The sequence below is a fragment of the Nanorana parkeri genome, unplaced genomic scaffold (genome assembly GCF_000935625.1).
Source record: "Nanorana parkeri isolate BGI_ZX_2015 unplaced genomic scaffold, ASM93562v1 scaffold643, whole genome shotgun sequence".
Classification (NCBI taxonomy): domain Eukaryota; kingdom Metazoa; phylum Chordata; class Amphibia; order Anura; family Dicroglossidae; genus Nanorana; species Nanorana parkeri.
In genome coordinates, this window is record NW_017306911.1 from 711,862 (window position 1) to 717,854 (window position 5,993).

The window sequence follows — 5,993 nt, forward strand, 5'->3', positions numbered from 1 at the left end:
CTCCCCTACATTTCTGTATTTATCCATCCATAACCGGAGAGGAGCGTTCCGCAGATAAGACTGATTTACACTACCTACAACTTAGCACACTTTTTAGAAAGTTCACAGCTAGGTTAAAACCTATAGGATAACAGGTGATAAGAACAGCCCGAATGTATTCTATATATAGTTTCCCTTTAGTGACTACTGTAGTTGGCTTATTTCTTTTTAAATATATTACAATGAACCAGGACTCTTCTACTCCCTCAGCTCTACCCTGGCTTTTTCACGGTGCTGGAACTAGTCTTTGTTTTAGGTTATGCTGTTTTCAATACTGGTTTGTCTTGACTTGTGAGCATTGCTTTTCTAATGTTGCCAACATACACTCACTGGCTGCTTTATTAGGTGCACCTCTTCAACTGCTCTTTAACACAAATATCTGATCAGCCAATCACATGGCAGTAACTCAATACATGTAGACATGGTCAAGATGGTCTGCTGGAGTTCAAACCGAGCATCAGAATGGGGAAGAAAGAAAGAGTGATTTAAGTGACTTTGAACATGGCATGGTTGTTGGTGCCAGGCGGGCTGGTCTGAGTATTTCAGCAACTGCTGATCTACTAGAATTTTCATACACAACCATCTCCCACGTTTACAGAGAATGGTCTGAAAAAAAGAAAATATCCAGTGAGCAGCAGCTCTCTGGGCAATAATACCTTGTTGATGCCAGAGGGAAATGGCCAGACTGGTTCAAGCTAATAGAAAGGAACAGTAACTCAAATAACCACTTGTTACATCCAAGCTATGGCGAAGAGCATTTCTAAACACAACACATTGAACTTTGAAACAGATGGGCTACAGCAGCAGAAGACCACACCGAGTGCCACTTCAGTCAGCCAAGAACAGGAAACTACAGGCTACAGTTTGCAAGGGCTCACCAAAATTGTAAAATAGAAAATAGGAAAAACGTTGCCTGGTCCGATGAGTCTCAATTTCTGCTGCGACATTTGGATGGTCAGGTCAGAAATTGATGTAAACAATATGAAAGCATGGATCCATTCTGCCTTATATCAACGGTTCAGGCTGGTGGAACTTCTCATCATGGATGTGCAGCCGACAAATTTGCAGCAACTGTGTGATGCTATCATGTCAGTATGGACCAAACTCTCTAAGGAATGTTTTTCCATCACCTTGTTAAATCAATGCCACAAAGAATTAAAGCAGTTCTGAAGACAAAGGGGGTCCAACCCAGTACTAGCAAGGTGTACCTAATAAAGTGGCCAGTGAGTGTACGTTTTGCTTGTAAACAGAGCAGGTGGTAGTGTAGAGATACCACTTCCAGCTCCCTTTCGGATAGAATTGTAGTGAATAGTAGTGACTACAAAAGGAAAATGGTTTTAGGGAGGTCACTCATGTAGTGGATATCTTTCAGTATACCTTCTATAAAGTAGGATAGAGAGGAGTGATTTGGACAATGTTCCCCTCCCTAAAAATGTGTTTTTGCGCCTACTGTATGTTGAAGAGGCTAGAATGGGGTGCCATTCCGGAAGCCTGTGTAATGGTAAACCTATTTTCCATCCCAAACCCTAAAACTAGGTTCACACATCTGTGGTGCGTTAACATACATGCATTTTTTTGTAATGCAGTCCACTGGCAAGGTGCCATTAAGAATGAGTGGCACTGAAACACACCAACAAGCTCTTTATTGCAGCACAACATTGTGACCCAAGCACCATAACCCCCAACACGAAGGCCATAAACCCCAAACATAAACTTAATGCATAATCCCTAAAATGTGAACTCTGAACCATAACTGTAATCGCTAACGGATAATAGAATGATTTATGTACTGAAAAAAGCTTGCAACCTTACCATTATTCATTATTTTCCCTAGAAATGATTACAAAAATGACCTCATTAGATTGCACCTGTACATTTTTCAGTTTGAGGAAAATCACTGCACGTGTAATATCTATTCATTTTCAAAAAACAGCACATGGCTGGGAAGAATGGCTATATTGTTAGTGACTGTACATGCTGAGCTTTCTAAAATGGACATGTGGAATTTGATTTAGGATGGTGTTAAGAACAAAGCAAACAGTATTGCGCACTGAGGAACATTATGTCATGTTCATAAGTAACCTATTCCTTATCAAAGTGCAAATACTCCAGGTAAATATCAGTCCAAATTTTTCACATGCCAGACACTGTCCTCTAGAACACATAGCAAAATGCTGCTCATTAACAGGAACATCCCGAGACTCATCATTGTCCTTCAGCAATACAACAAACACCCTGTGCAACCATCTGATATGTGCTAAACATTCTGGCTGTCTAACCATTTGCAGATCAGCTGAACTGCATGCAATGCTGAAGAGGTACTGGGATCAGCTCTAGTGTGCCTTGCTTCATAAAATAAACCAACTAAAGTGTATGAATAGCCCACATGTCCTTTTTTTAGTTTTGAATAAAGAAGGGAATAGGTAAAGCCATTGATGGTTTGTTTGTTTTTTGCTGCCCCATTGGGGAGATCTCCCTTCACTTTCTGTTCAAGATGCAACAGCAAGTGAGGAACCTTCTTTTAACAAGTTGCCAGGCAAACCAGCATCCCTATCAGAAGATAGGCCTTTGCTTCCTGCTCTAGTGACATCTCTAGAAATTTGGATTTCCTATCACTCCCTGTTAAGTTCTGGCTAAAGATGGACTTTAAAGTGACAATAAACCCTCAGATTTTTTAACATAAAACAATACTGTAATGTGTGCCTTACTGTAATCCATGGTTGTTTCCCTTCTCTTTGCTGCTTTTCCTTTTAAATCTGTATCTGTTCCCATGTTGGGCAGAACTTCTGTTTTGCAGCAGACTGCCTTGTCTCTGGAATGGCTACACGGTGTCTGTGTGTAGGTTTGCAACATGAGCCAGCACTACAGGAAAAAGGCACTCAGCTGCAAAGGGAAGTTCTCCCCAAGCATGAGAAGACATGAGGATTTAAAAAGAGCAGCAAAGATAAGGGAAACAACCATGGATTACAGTAAGGCACACATTACAGTATTGGTTTAAAAAATCTGGGGGTTTAATGTCACTTTAAGTGACCCGTACAGGAAAAAGTTGCTGGACAGATTTTCCAGTTAATACACAGCACATGAAAGAGTCCATATTGGGGAGATTCCCTCTAATTTCCTGTATCAGAGATACAACAGGAAGTGGGAAAACTCTCCCCAAAGTGAAGGGAAATCACTTTGACAGTTGTTACCAAGGAGATTTCCACTATTATGGTGACAAATGAGAACAATTACAGTATACAGTACATGTTATGTCCCCATCGCTTCTCTGCCTTTTGGCTAAGATCAAGTGTAGTATCTGTTCTTCTCAGTGGCAGGAGGGGAAAGGAGCCGCTGTACTGGCCTTATGGCTAGTATGGCTTGAATCTGAGTACCTTGCATGGTGATGGGGGTTCCTAAAAGGCTCTAGCAATGGGGAAAAAACCGAATGAGCATCCACTCACGTAAGAGTGGGGGTCGGTAGTACTCCTCAGCGTTGAGTTCTGGCAGGGCCCAGTACCTCCTGATTTGGACGGTACTGGTCTTTAACACTAAGCCCGTGGTGTTACCGCCCCCTGGAGTGGTGATCCGGGGGTTCTCTATTAGCACTGTGGGTGTGAGACCTCACTTGTGTGAACGGAACTTTGGCACGACACCTTTGCTTTTTGCCGCACAACACCTCTTGGGCTAGGCCTTTTGGCTGAGACCAGGGGTAATTTTTATTACCCGGCCGTAAGGCCTAGCCATTGTATTCACATTGGCACGCTAAATTATTTTTCTCACCGTTTGTGCAGCTTTACTTTTATTTGTGTTTTTCACTCCAAGGGACAGAGGGTGTGGCTCTTCGGGCCTACCCTGAAATCTAGGGGGAGGATGTGTGGCCCTCAGAATCAGGGGTTTCCCTTCGGGGGAGCCCTCAACAGTGTACTCAGTGGTCGGCTTCGGATGACCACGAGGAATGAATCCACTTGGTTTCGGCCAGGTGGACACGAGTGCCTTGACCCTGCCAGAGCCTTGAGCCCCGGGGGTTCAAGGATGGCTGAGCCTGATGAAGGGGACCCTGCATGGCCCCCGAAAATCACTAGTAAAAAATCACTAGTAAAAATACTGGTGGTGTGCTGGCGACATTTATTCATCTTTATACAGGGATGGGCCCTGTCTCTTCGGGAGATAAACCCTTTAGACAGCACCCCTTTCGTGCACTTTTTGGTGTGGGTTCACATGCACTTTTTTATTAACTTTTTGGGTGTACCGTAAGCACGCTCCACAAGCTTTAAAAAAAAAAACGAAAAAAAAAAAAAAACATGTTATGTCCCCATGACAAATGTCACCAATTAATCTCCCCAATGGGTGGTACAAGCAGAAATTAAAACCAGACAAACGTTTTAACTTCTCCCCAGTCAACCCAAAACAAGAAAATAGGTTTTGGTTGGAGTTATTCTTTACACTTGCTTCCTTCTCAGAAGACAGACCATATACAAAATTATCCTCTTCAAAGAATACTGACTGAGAGACTGGGACATTTTTCCACATGCACATCACAGTAAAAGAAATCTGCAGGAACAAATGTCAGTCTGGTTAATATTTACCAGGAACATAATAGAAAACTTGTTTGCCTGTGTGCTTGACATAACTGTAAATTGTGGTTCAAGCATTTGCAACTCCACCTGAGGAATGCGGGTATTTTACGGTCAAGTCTTGTAAATAGTCTCCAAACAACAGCTTGCTTACAGAAGACATGAATGCTTACAATGTTTACAGAGTTATGTGACAAGTTTTACCCAGCACAAAAAGTATAAATGTATCCAGTAGAGAATATTAAAGCCCTTCAGAGGAGAAAAAAAACCTTTTATATATAATAACCAAGCTCCTTTTTAGATTCTTGACCAGAGGATCACTAGATAAACCTGCCAAAAATCCAAGGTCATATCAAACTTGAAAACCTAGTAGCTTGCAAGGTATAGCCATGTCCAACAAATAATGAAATGGTATATGCAACAAACAGGAAAAAAAACATTGATGGCCTTGAGCCCTCATATGACCCTGCTTCTAATGGTCATGCCTCAGTTTTGTGAGCAAGCAGTACATAAGGCCAATAAACAAAAGGGGTGGGGTATTGGTGTTCCGCAATGGACTTCAACAGATTTTACAGCAAGTACAAACATTTCTTTTTCGTTCATTAAGGGACATAGCAATGCAGTCATTCGTAGACATTTGGGTCATCCAAACGCAGTCCAGCTGAAGGGTGGGCAACAGCCACTGATGGATCTGGCACAGAACCAGAAACCATCTGTTATAACCAGAAGGACCCATGTTCAAATCTCAGAAGAGTTTTGAACATTGGTCAAGGGGTCCACTGCCCCATGATGTAAATAGTATAGATAAAAATAAGCAAAACAGCCCAGAAGTATTTGTAAGGGCCTGCTCACACTAGCACATCTGCTACAACACTGCATTTTAGTGGGCGGACTAGTATGTTGTGGACGCTGAGGTAGTGTGTGTTGCATCATACAATGCCGAAGCGGTCACTGTCTACTTTTTCTTCTTTTTACAAAAAATTTGATGTGGAGTGTACAATATTTACACTCCATTCAGGTCCCTGCACAGCAGTGCGCTGCGCTGCTGTGTGGCAACCTGCGGTGGCATCCAGTTTGATGTGCAAAAATGGAGCATGTTTGCATTTACTTGCAGCGCGCCGACCATCACACCTGTGTTTTAGTGTGAACAGGGCTGCGTTAATCTGGTGCAGTAAAACGCAGGTCACTGCTATATGTATGTAAGGGCCCTTATATAATTTTTATTTTAAAGAAGGAACTCCTTCCCCACTCTGAAGATCACAGAATGGTATGAGCAATGTTGGTATGGGCATACTAGCTTGGTGTGCTAGACTGGCATATTTCATGGAATGGATTCTTTTATGAAAAGGGTACAAAGCTGAAATACTGTCAGGTCTGGTTCACACCTAGGCGGCATAG